Here is a 13,298-nt window from a genome sequence, read left to right as displayed (position 1 = left end):
GGTACTTGTTTCCCGATAACACACATGATCTGTTCTTGTTCCAAGGAATCCCCTGACCACACTTACTATTGTTCCCACTAGTGCTGTCTTTAGAAAGCATGCTCTTCGTCACTGTGGGTTTGTGTATGTATGTGTGCACATGTGTGCACGTGTGTGCACAACGTGAGATTGTGCATGAGCTCATGCACACGTGTCTTTGTTGCTATGGCAGAATCCCTTAGCTAGGGGAATTTCTAAAGGTAAGAGTTTTATTTTGGTTCACGGTTTTGGATATGGACAATCTAGACTCAGGTGGCCACATTTGATGAGGGCCTTCACTGTGTCTTGTCATAGGGAAGTTGGTAGGAGAGCCGTGAATAGAAGAACTTAGGGGAGCCACCAGCCTCTCTTGTGATAATTGCTCTCATGAATCCTAATCTGGTCCCATGTAAGCTAACCCACTCCTGTGAGACTAGCATGAATCCCTTCCCTAATGTGGAGCCCCCACTACCTGCTTACTTTCAATTCTGCCCCTCCTTTGAAGTATTTCACCATCTTGCAACACTTGCTCTCTGGAGACTGAGTTTCCATTATACAAGCCTTTTGGGGACAGACCATATCTAGCCAAATCCAGGAGCCATTGCATTGACAGTGAGGCACAAATAACTCAGGAAATGTAGCTTACCTAATTCAGTGACACTTTCAGAAAAGCTGGACCTTGAAGTGAAATGAGTCACCTGATTAATTTTGGAATTTGAGGTTCATGGGGTCACACAGCTCTTCTCAAGGAAGCCCAACTCAAGTGTCAGGCTTGTGACTGTGCTGTTTGCTTCTCCTCTGAGACCCCACAGCTCCTCGGGACCATGAGCACCAAAAGCTTTTTGAGTGGTTAAAATAAATCAGCCAGGCAGAATTCATGGCTGCACTTAAATGCTGTTCCCTCTATAGCTCCACCCTTTCTCAGCAGTCTCCACATTTGAGGTGACAAATTGGACAAGTAGGGGGGCTTTTGGTGGCAAGTTGACTTTATGTAAAGTTCTTAGGTGTTGGAGGAGGCTCCTTCAGCCCCAAAATAATCACACAGAAATTGTATTAACGAAATCACTGCTTGGCCCATTAGCTCTAGCTTCTTATTGGCTAACTCTTGCATGTTAATTTAACCCATTTCTATTAATCTGTGTATCACCACGAGGTCATGGGCTACCAGCAAATTTTCTGCGTGTCTGTCTCTAGTGGCAGCTCCATGGCTTCTTTCCGACTCTGCCCTTCTTTCTCCCAGCATTCACTTAGTTTTTCCCTCCCTAGCTCTGTTCTTTTGCCCTATCACAGGCCAAGATAGTTTCTTTGTTCATTAACCAATAAAAACAACACATAGACAGAAGGGCCTCCCACACCATTTAGGGTCTGTCCTTCAGGCAGATGCATCAGATTAAGGTATGAACAAGGGAATAGTTGTCACATTTGTATCACAAAGGCCTGCATCTGGTTTTGGAAGAAAGCATTCCTTTCTATATGCCTGAGAGTCTCCTTCTAAGTCTTGCATTTTAAATAAATCAGTCGCTTATCAGTTGATTTGTATTCTCTGGATTCATTTTGTTCTAACTACCACCATCTTCCCTCCCTGGATTATATCCTTTTATAAATGCTGTGGATATAGGCACTGATCCCAAGGAAACCTCTTGATCTGTTTCTTTCTGTCTCTCGAGTTCCCCTCTGGCAAGAAGCTCATAAAGGGTGTCAGATGCTCACTCAGGATTCATCTGTGACAGGCCCAGTTCCCAAGCGTCATGGAACATCAATAAGCAGACAGTGCCCACTGGGGGATGCCCACGTGCCTGAGGTCGGGCATCAGTCATGCGGTGGCTCAGCGCTGACCCAGCTCCAGATTCACGGCTGCTGTCAGCTGTGCAGTGCGCTGCCTGAGAGTCACTCCGGCCTGTCTGAAGGAGGCAGCTGTTGTAAATTACAAGTGCAGATCCAGAGGATAATTCTTGGCTTTCAACGTGCTGCAGAGGCTTTGGCAATTAATTTCCTCTGTTCTTTGCGTAGCCAAGGATTCTCCACATTATTCATCTCTCTGGGCAAAAGCCATCGGTGGCTCCTGAGTTATTTTCTCATTAGGCTTATGATAGGAATTACCTGATTGTGGATGGCTTGGCTTGTAGTTCATTTTGCAGGTGCATTCTGACTAGGCATGGCTTCAGCAGTAATGCAATCAGTCTTAAGCTCACAAGGCAGAGTTCAGGGACGCATTTCCATTTGACCTGAAAGTACCTGCCTGGCACTTTCAAATCTGGAGGCATAACTTGCTGATGCCTTAACATCTGGGGGTGGCTGGCCTCTCTGTGTGCACCTGGCAAGACCCAAGTAGCTTCATTAGAGACCTGAAACGGGCTCTCGTTTCCAACATCTTTCTAGTACTTGGATGAGAAAACAAAATGCAAGCAGCAAAAACACCAGCCTTTCTCACCGAGAACAGAATGGGGTGTGGGAGGACCCCAGGCCCTCAGAACTGTGGGTGGGAGTCGGAACCCCAGAGTTCCAAGTCCAAGTGTTCAGAGAGAATTCAGAAGAGCAACATGGCAGTGGGGGTGTCTTCTGCAAGACCCGTTTAGCAAGATCTCCTCAGGACATATTTGATTTTGTTTTTCTGCTTGTAGAGGGTTGATAAAATCATAGCCCTCATACTGCTCCTGATTAGCAGTGTCTCTGCTGGATGTGTTGGCTGGCCCATGCTGCTGCTAAGTCAGTAGACAGAGCAATACAAACTCTGTGGTCTTGTGGAAACTCCTAGATAGGGCCAAGGGCATGAGCCATGTTCAGATGCTTAGCATGCTGCCTGATTCCCAAGGGGCCAGCATGGGCATTCTGTATCCCAAGCATAGAAACCAGGATGCTCCAGCTTCCCCAGAAATGTTTAAGAAGCAGTAGTTCAAAGGGTTATGGTGAAGTAGACCAGGCTGGTCTGGAGTGTTCTTAGATGTCTTTGTGCTTAGAAACCTAATTCATGTGATGTGATCCATTCTTGATACTGCTCCCAGGGCAAGACTGAATACTTTGTATTCGGTGGATGGATGAAAGGATCAGGATGCGGGTCATGAGGCCCTCATCTTGGTATACACTTTTTGTGATACAACTCACTTGCTTTCTTCCCCTCTTGTTTTAGAAGCAAAATTTCCTTACATACCATTCCCTGGCTGCAGAAGTAGCCAGCTTGCTGTAATGTAATCCAAACTGCTCATTCTCTCTGAGGTGTGATGGTAGGTAATGAATAATTTAATGTACTGTCCTCAAAGGGTTATGTACATTTTAACAAGTGACAGGAAACTGGAGACAATGATCACGGATTCAAAGCCTGTGTGGTAGTTGTGATTCTTCTGAGCCAGGCAGCCACCATCTTGGGGGAGTTCCTCTGTGCCCTTTTGCAAATGGAGCATCCCGGTTGGGCTTGCTGACGGTTTATGCTCTCCATGGAAGGATGGGGAGGACCGAAGGTCCTCATCTAAGTATATAAATACTCCTTTACTGCCGGGCAGTGGTGGTTCACACCTTTATTCCCAGCACTTGGGAGGCAGAAGCAGGTGGATCTCTGTGAGTTTGAGGCCAGCCTGGTCTTCAAGAGCTAGTTCCGGGACAGGCACCAAAGCTACAGAGAAATTTTGTTTCAAACCCCCCCTCCCCAAAAAAATACTCCTTAGCACCTGTGGTATGCAACTCTGACTTAATTGTGTGTGGTATCAGGAGGGGCTTTAGTACATAAGGGAGGGTGATTGTGGGGGGTATGGGACAGCCTTACTCCTTTAAAGCTGGCTAAAGGTTTTCCACGTTTGGCCAATGAAGGGAGGAACATCCATGCCCCTGTAAGCAACCCCTAACCTTTGTGCTGTAAAGATGCCTAATAAACTCTTTGGTTTTCCAGAGTGAACTTTGGTAGTATCATGTCTTGGGTTGTCTTTGGGACCTTAGGAGAAATGGTAGATGTTGCTAGTGTTTTCTTCAGGGAAGGAATTTTAGCAACACTCATAAATGAATCCTAACATTTCAAAGGGTGAGGCAGGAGGATTGCTGGAAGTTTCACCCAGCCTCAGTAAGCCCTGTTTAAAAACTCATATTTAAATGGACATTTAAGTTGTTCACAAGGCATCGTTTTGAGGAAAGGGAAGCTGCTTCTGCCTTTACCACGGTACCTGGCTACTTTCCATGCCTTTGGCTCCCTCTCATCCCTCCACCCACCGGATGAAACTGTGGATGTTCTGAAAGATGATCGATCCTTGAAGTACCCAAATTGCTCTGGGACAGTGTCTCATGACTTAACTTGGGATACTTATTGAGAAATCCTACCATGGTCCCTGACAGTGTCACAACCATAGGGGGCAGGTTACCCTGACAGATGCAGAGGCAGGTTCACTGCTGCCTGCTTTCCAGAATTTTCCCCATCAAACAAAATGTGTGTGGGCCTAATGAGTCTTGAAAATAATTTGTAGCTCTGACAACCTCTTTTTATGGCAGGCATGTGTTGAACACGAAGTCATAACCATCAGTTCTTCAGTGGGAGGGAACGAGGAGGAGACAGCTCTCTTTTCGGGGAGGTTGGGAGGCTGAGCTGTGTGCTCCTAAAGCAGCTTGCCCAAGGTCATTCAGCAAGTTGGCAAATGGCACCTCCTCCTTCCCAGGCCAGCTTGTCATCGTCCTGTATACCCGTCCTCCCACTGCGGAGGCAGAGTGTGCTGGAGTCTGTCTTCTTGCTGGGGCTGCAGGGAATGTGGGCTCAGCAGTCTGTTTTGCAAAGGCTCAGAATCCAGTGCCAGGCATTTGTTGCAGGTATGTGCTGAGTGTTCTTCTCTCACCTCTGCATTTGGAGCATTCAGCATATAACCATGCAATTAATTCATTAAAAAAAAATAAAAAAAAACCCTACTTGCAGGTCACCTTTAAAACAAAGGAAGAAGCAATTTTGAATTTAGCAATTTTTCATTTTTGACATCTAGTACCACCTCAAGCTCTGCGGTTACAAATAACGCTGGTGAGGAACGGGTTCTTTTATGCTCACTGGAAGAGAGGAGGGCTATACATTATGAATGGAACAAGGATAAAAGAATTGGCTGTGTGGTGCAAGATAGTTTGAGTACATTAATCAGCCCATCTCTTTTAGGGCGAGAATCATTTTTAAAAGTGAGTATGAAACAGAATGCAAACAATTGGTGCAGTGCAGGTCTGGTTGATGCACAGCAGACAGAGAAGGGCAAAGGGATAACTAGAAGGTACCCAGAACCAGGCGTGTAAGAGGCTGCTCCTTAAGGACAAAATAAGGCGAAGGAAGGAGTTTGGAAGAAGCACCCAGATGGCATGGGATCCCATAGGCAGTCCTGCAGTGCTTGGCATATTGGCATGCTTATTTTACAAGCAAAAAGTAGGTACCCTGCCCTTATTCACATTCTAAGATGGGGAGTGGTATCTACTCAATTAGCTCCATTTGGATTTGCTATGAAGAAATGAATGTTTTCCATGTATGGCTGCATTGGATAAGGAAGAGAAAGTATCTTGAGTAGTATATTACTAGGCAGTTCTGTTATTATGTGATATCAAGTATACTTTACAGTCAAAGAGGACTATGCCTTCGCTTGGAATGTATGGATTTTCAGTGTGTGCATGGCCTGTCTTTGATCAAAGTATTGGCATTTGGCACTGGACTGTAATGCAAAACTATGTCAATGGTAGTTTAAATAAGGCATTTTTTGTGTGAGGGGGGTCAGTTCTCCTGGAACTGGAGTTACAGACAGTTGTAACTGCTCTGCGGTGCTGGAGATTGAGCACAGGTCCCTTGAAACAACAACCAGTGCTCTTAGCCACTGAGTCATCTTTCCGGCCCTAAGGTTTTTCTTATGTATAGCAAGTCTAGTGGTAGACAGCCATGTGTTCAATGCCTCAGTCACATGGATGCTTCTTGCATCTCTGTGATTCTTTTGGGACACTCCCTCAGTGTTTCAAGATGGCAGCTATATAGATCCAGAAATCACGTTGATCTTCAAGGTGAAGAGGAGATTCCAGGATGACTAGCTTGGCTTATTCATTAAGAAAATAAAAGCTCTCAGAGACATTTCTGCTGATATTTCATAAACTGAAACTGTCAAATGCTACCTCTTAGCAGCCACGAGAGAAATAGTGCCAACAAGAAGGTAGCATTTCTAGTCTCTGTGCTTCCTTGTTAGCCTGGATCTCTACTCCAGGAGGCTGGCAGGGAAGACACCCACGGGCTCCCTGTCTCTGCCAACACTGAATAAAATAGGAGAAGCAAGACAATGAGACAGGTTGCACTGTCTGTCCACACACTCTTCCTAAATGGTGACAGAAGGTGGCTTTTTTTTTTTTTAGTGTTTCCTGGGCTGGTGGCCATTAGCTCTCCTTACCTTTCCAGGCTTAGGGGTGCCTGCTGTGCTAGCCCCCATGGGCACTGCAATGCTCCACTGGCTTTCTCTATTTCTCCTGGGGATCCTGATGGGTCTTGGGATGGGAGTTCTTTCAGCTATCAGTACTCTCTGCTTCAGATACCCGATTCCCTGAAAGGAGAGCCCCTAAGTTGGCTCAGAGTGGGTCAGGTAGCTGCCCGCCTTTAAAATACGCCTTACCCTTGTATAGTTGTGTTAACTAAAGCAGGATCATAGGACTTTAAAGTAGAATTTTTTCAGCAGTATAAATACTTGCCCAAAGTTGGGTCTTAGCATCAGTTGGATCTTACAAGACAGAGAAACACATTCTTATGTTTATCTTCCAGATGAGGAGGGTAAGTTATCCGCCCAAGTTTGCACAGAGAGTAATAGAACTGAAGTTTGAGCTCAGTTTCTGTCAGAGTTCAATGCCAGGAAGTTCGCTGACACTGGCAAGTGTCCTGTGCCCCTCACTTTGATTCTGTTTTGCTGTAGGCACCCATGTGCCACTGTTCCCCATTATTGCTCCAGATCTTTCATTCTATGAGCAGCTAAGTCTCCCAGGGATAGTTTTGTCCATGACTTTTCCTCTTGAGTCTTAGCCCTTCCTTATAGAAGGAGTCTTGAGAAGGAGCTCTGGAGTTGATCTTGGGTAGAGCACACTTTTCTCCCCAGGCTCTTTTATACTGAGATGATTTACTGTGTGTTTGTCCTGGGAGGTGTTCATTCCAGGAGCAGGGAATGACCCTTCTGCCTGGCACATAGTTTGTGTCCCCTCTTTGCCTCTTTGCTGAAGGCTTGTGACTTCTTTTAGGTTGCCACAGTCCTGGAGGGCAAGAATGATCCCACATGCTGATAGGAGCAGCTAGCGCTTTGCGGTCGGGAGGGAATGGACTTGGAGCTCAGAGAAGGTCACATGTAATTGGCTCATTGGTAATAACAGGTGTGTTTAGAGGGGTGAATTTCTTGACCCATTCCATTCTTGTGTTAAGAAATATGGGTGTACTATGTCAAGGAGGCATTTGCTACAGCCTGCAGTGCTGGGGTCTCCCTGTGGAGCCTAGGATACTCCAGTTGAGGGCAGCATGTCATTAGTCCTAGACACAAAGCCTAGGAGATTGTTATCAGGCCAAGAGCATATTCTGTGCAGTGTTGATTTTATTAGCTGATTCATGCTTTAATCCTCGACCTTCTTGGCCTGTGGGAACTGTATATTATTTAAATATTAGTATATCAGACAAGCACAGTTTAATAGCATGTAAAGTTAGCAGGAGCCTACAAATGTGTCCTCCCTTCGCCTTCCTGTTTATAAGACATAGTTGGGATCTTGGGAATCATCACTGTGGCCAACTTGGGCACAAAGCGGTAAAGGCACACAAACGTGCCAGCAACGATGGCCCTTCCTGAGCCCCAGGAAGCTGACTTCCCTGTGCTAGCACCGAACCCTGGTATTCTCACTAGGCCACAAGTTCTTAAAAATTGGGAAAAGCTTGCTGCACATAACCTTGTGTCAGTAAGACTTTGGGGATGAGAGCTAGCTGGGAAATGTGGCAGAAAGGCCATAGGGAGTAGCTGCTGGGTGTGGAGAGGCCTGATTCTGTAGGAGGGGAATGGACGGCTAAACAGGATTCTAAGTCTCTTTTCTACTCTGAGAATCTCAGGCTCCCAGGGAAAGCTGCTCATCCATAAAGGAGGACGGAGAGCAATATTGCTAAATTCTGAAAGAATGAGGTGACATCTACAAGGTCAAGCAAATTCAGAAGCTGACATTTGGGTCACAACTAATGTGGGTCAGAGAATAAAGCATTACTTTGACTCCAAAGGCATTTTCTTTTAGAGATGGGCAGGGAGTCTGAGAAGCAGGCGTGCCTGGCGTGACTAGACACAAAGGGCCCAGCTTCTCTTGAAGCCCATGAAAATCACCCAGTGCAACTACTGTCTTTGGAAAGCCTGAGTTCTGCGCCCCTCCCTCTTCTGTTTCCTCATTGATTTCTTCTAGTCTGATAGAGATGGAAAAGAATTCAGACATGAGCGAAGCCAGTATTCATTGGTTGGTGACTCCCACAGCCATAAATAAAATAAACACCACGTGTAAGTAGTAGGTGGTGGTTTTCAGAACAGGCAAGATAGGAGCTAAATGTATAGAAAGAATGGGCCCATTACAAGCTCGGCCTTATCAAAATGGTTGCCTTGGGGTGGAAGGAATGAACTGAATCCCCTCCCTAATTATTCTAAGTCTTTAGGAGAGAAACAGACGACTCACGTCAGGAGGCCTGTTACTGAACCTTTATCTCCCTTCCTTCTCCCTGCTGCCTAATCCTGGATTAAATCCCAAATGGATAAGATGCCTTTGCTAGCCACATTAGTGCAGCAAGCCTGGACCTGCCTGCTGCCAGGACATGCTTTTATTCTTTTGGAAAAACAAACAGGAAATGATGATGGAAGCCATTTGGAAACTGGAGGGGAAAAAGAAATAAATAAAAATAATAAAGCGATTACTGCAGGCGATCTGTGAACAGGAGGGAAAAACAAAAGACCAGGGATTTTGATTCATACCTTTGGAGAGGGCTTCCTTAATGACTGCTCTTTCAGGTCCCCAAAGCTGGGCTCATTTATCAGTCTGTGGTTTAATCCAAACCTATCAGGATGAAAATTCAAGGAGGATGAAGGTTAAGTGACAGGCACTCTGTCCTGGAAAGGATGGAGCTGATGGAATCTAGAAAACATGACTTAGAGACTGAGAGGGAAAAGCATCTCTCCGGCGCCACCCAAGAGGGTGTGATGTGGTGATGGGGACGTCTGGCCAGCTGTGCTCATATGCGCCGCACGTTTCCATAATGCTGCCATTAGCTGCACTCTGGCCACGAATTCTGAACTGCATCTTTCCTATATATCAATTTTCATAAATTTGAGGAGGTAAGTGTATCTTAATAGAATACAGTGGTATTAATTAGTGAAGAACCATTTTTAATACTAGTTAGTTGCTAGGAAGATGTCTGTAGCAAGGCTCTCTGGCCAGGTCTTCCTGCCAGCCCAGGTGCTTCTTGGGAAATCTGGTTTACTTGCCGTATAGTACAATGGCCAATAAGTAGTAGGTGCCCATTCGATACTTATTTAAGGCAAATTGAATTGTAAGGTGGTTAGCCTTTGGGGGGGCATTTTCTATACTGATTGAACCTCTTTTGATGGAATAGCCACCCTTGGCTATTAAACTTGTTACAGTGGCTTAGAGCTTGTTTTACGAATCAAATTTGAAATGATCTGAAGCTAGTCCTTTGGCTCCATTTTCTCCAAGTATGAAGTAGAGATACCGATGTCATGGAGTTGTTAGAAGATTGACTAGGCAGAGGGAAGTTGAAGGGAGATCACAGTCAATAAAGTGCTTGCTCTGAAGGCATGAGGACTTGGATTCCATTCCTATAATTCCCGGTAAAAATGCTGGGCAAGACTGCACATGCTCAAAACCAGCACTGGGTAGGTAAGGGCAGATGAATCTCTGGGTTTCCTGGCAGGTCAGAACAGCCTAAATGGGAAATTTCAGACCAAGTGGGACACCTTGTCTCAAATAAACTAGGGTGGATGGCAAGTGAGGAATGGCATCAAAAGTTGACTTCTGACTTCCACATGCATAAATCCACATGGACATTTCCTAACAGGCAACATACACACACACACACACACACACAAACACACAATGAAAGGGATTAATATTTATGAAAGTTCTTAGAAAAGAAACAATTATTGTGGGGGAAGTGGTTTGTTTTGCTGATGTTTTCAGTGCTGTGCAAGAATCAAATGTATACCTTTTTAACAAGTAAAAATTACGAGTGTCTATATAGAAACTTGATAAATATATTTGGCACAAGTAATGATGCTTCCTTTCTCTTTCATGTCTTCTTTTCCAGACCAGAAACATACTAAGACCATACTAAAAAGTGACAATTTGATATTTATGATGGTCGTGCACATCAGCCACGCCGTGTGACTGACCCTTCATCAGCAAAGGTAAAAAGTTGCCTTCTTCTTGTGTTTAAGAGTTGTGATGAGACACCATGAAGGTTTGCATGAGTTCTTTTCCTGCTTTTCTTTGAATCAGAGATTGGCCTCTGTGTCGGTTTTATGCTGTTTTAGTGGATTATTTCCTGTTTTTCTTCTCCTAATTAAAGAGTGTCTTACCCAAGGAGACGATTGGCTCAGTGACAATGACACTTCTTTGGCATTAAAAGCTTGGATGGCAAGTCTTTCATTGCCAGAATTCTCCATTTTCTGGTGAGTGGAGTGCTGCTTTGATCTTGCAACCCTTTTTGTCTATGTGTGGTTGAAAAGATGTCCTTTGGAAGAGGACCATGTGTGCTTATGGTTGAGCAAGATGCTGTAGTGACAAGCTGGAGTATTTGGAAGACTCACTCATGTCGCCTCTCAGACTCTGAGGGATGTGCTCTTCTGTGGTTTTGGCTGTTTCTGTAGCACGTCCTATCGTCTTCAAGAGAGATTGCGGAATCCCACTGGTTTTGTGGATTGTTTCCAGAGATGTTGGGGCATGCCCACTTCCTCCTTCCTCAGGCTACCCTGCAGGTAGGAGGCCCCCAGTAGACTTTGCCTGGCAGAGTTACATAGGCTGGAAAGATACTGCTCTCCGTAACCTGCCAGTCTCCCTTCCGTGTCCACGGTGACACATGGCACTGAAATATGCTTTTTGGTAGACTCTCTTTTCCTTTGACTCTGTCACAAGACTCTTCCTGTATGGTGATTTTTCCAGCTTTCTCATTCCCTCAGAAGATCACTTCAGAATGTTCACATTTAACTTATTTAGAAAGATCAACAAATATTGGTATAATGACCACTGCCAACGAACAAATGGTAAAACAGCAGAGGCTTAAATATGAGAATCAATTAAGAAGAAGCAGACATCAGGCCCAGCTGCCTTGAATGATTCTGAAGCATAGCTGGAAATGTTGAAGATGGTTGAAGGGAGCCTGAAGTGGAGAAGCAAACAACCTATGTGGTTACCATGACAGCAGTGAGCTTGGTCAGTGGCATCTCCTTACTGTGGTAACTTGGTGATACAGAATCACTTCGTTACAGAAACTGGGAGAGTCAACGTGAGCCAAGAGAGCTAGCGAGAGAGTTCTCAAAACACCAAGAATGAAGGTATTGGCTTTAGCTCACCGTCTTGTAATCCATTGCGAGGCTGTGTAGATGTGAGGCTCATGTACTCATGATTTTGTATAATATGTGGAGGGTTAGTTTCCCTTTTCTCAATACTTGTCTTCCAGAGGGGGTCAGAGTTTTTCAGGAGACTACGGGAGGTATAGGAATTAGGATGCAACTGAGTCTCCAACAAGGCTGGAGTTACGGCTCCCTAAATTTGATCCTAACTTGTAATCCCCCCCCCACCGAATGGAACCACAAGTAGCTTGCTATTGGAAGTGATGTAATTAATAATCAGTACGCATTTTGTGTAGTCTGTGCACAACATTGTGTGAAGTATAGGAAAGCAGTTCATGTATATGAAGGGAGCCCCTTGCACTGTAACATACATAGAGAACGAGAGACACAGCTGCTTACACGGGACAGAGCCACATGGTGTTTTAAGGGGAAATTTGCCACTCTCGAGTCCATTGCGGTGGCAACAGGAGGTAGCTTCACAACTACTGCAGTTTCTAACTTGACAGCAGTTAATTCGGTGCAGTTAGGATTTTAGTGCGTCTTTATACTTGTTTATATCCCTCAACTGTGGATAGTACCATGTGTGTCTGAGCCCAGGCGCACACATTTTTATAAATTTTAACTTTTCATAGAAAATCATGCATATTTATGGTATATTAAAGATAAAATAGACTTTTAGTCTTGAGCAGTATTTTTTCTTAGTTCTTTGATATTTTGAAGCTATGTGGTTTGTTTTTCAGATTTGTCGCAAATATCTCAAATCAAAATCTCCATACAAGTGACCCTAGTAGCTCAAAGGGTGTTGTTAAAGAGAGAGCTATATTTGCATATGCATATGAGCTATCTTGAGGATAGGATCTAAGTCTGAGCGTAAATTCACTTGTGTTTTATATATACACTTTATGCATTGTCTAAAGGTGATTTCATATAATATTTTATCAGAATTTTGTGCATGAGACAGAATTCCTTTTTGCACTGTGACATTATGGTGTTCAATAAGGTTGGACTTTTGGAGTATTTGGTATTTCAAATTTTCAGATTAGGGATGTTAAACTATATTGTTTTATATATTTCCTATTTGGAGAGAAATTCCATTTTCAAATGAAAAACAACAGAGTATGTAAATTTAGGAAGAATCTTGTCTAGGTAACATGACTATGAATGTACTTAAACTGGGATCAGTTTGGAGGAGAGACCACTGCCGTTATGGTAACACAAGGGATAGGATCTATTTTTGTCTGAGGGGAGTTTGGATGTTATGTTTCTTTGAATACTGGTCCACATTATAGAGTTTGGATTAACACTAGTCTTTGGAAAATAACTAAAGGCCATCAGATTGTAACTTTCTCACTTATACTTTGGAAGATGAGAGCCAAGTTTACGATGTCATTACCTAAAACAATAAACAGCTAGTGGTCTATTTTATACTGTGACTTTTTCCTTTTTTAAAAAAAAACAAAAACTATTTTAATGTGTTTGTATGTAAGTATGTGAACTTGTGTGTGTGTGTGTATGTGAGGCCAGAGATTGCTATAAACTTTTCTTTCTTTTAGATATTTTTATTTTTATTGTGTGTGCTTGAGTGTTTTTCCTGTATGTGTATATGTATAATGTATATATGTATACATACACACATACGCTAATATGTGAGTGCCTGGTGCCCATGGGCATCAGAACAGAATGCAGATCTCCTGAGACTGGAGTTATGAGTGGCTGTGAGTAGCC

The sequence above is a fragment of the Microtus ochrogaster genome, chromosome 8, assembly GCF_000317375.1.
Source record: "Microtus ochrogaster isolate Prairie Vole_2 chromosome 8, MicOch1.0, whole genome shotgun sequence".
Taxonomy (NCBI): Eukaryota; Metazoa; Chordata; class Mammalia; order Rodentia; family Cricetidae; genus Microtus; species Microtus ochrogaster.
Note: the sequence above shows the minus strand (reverse complement) of the source record.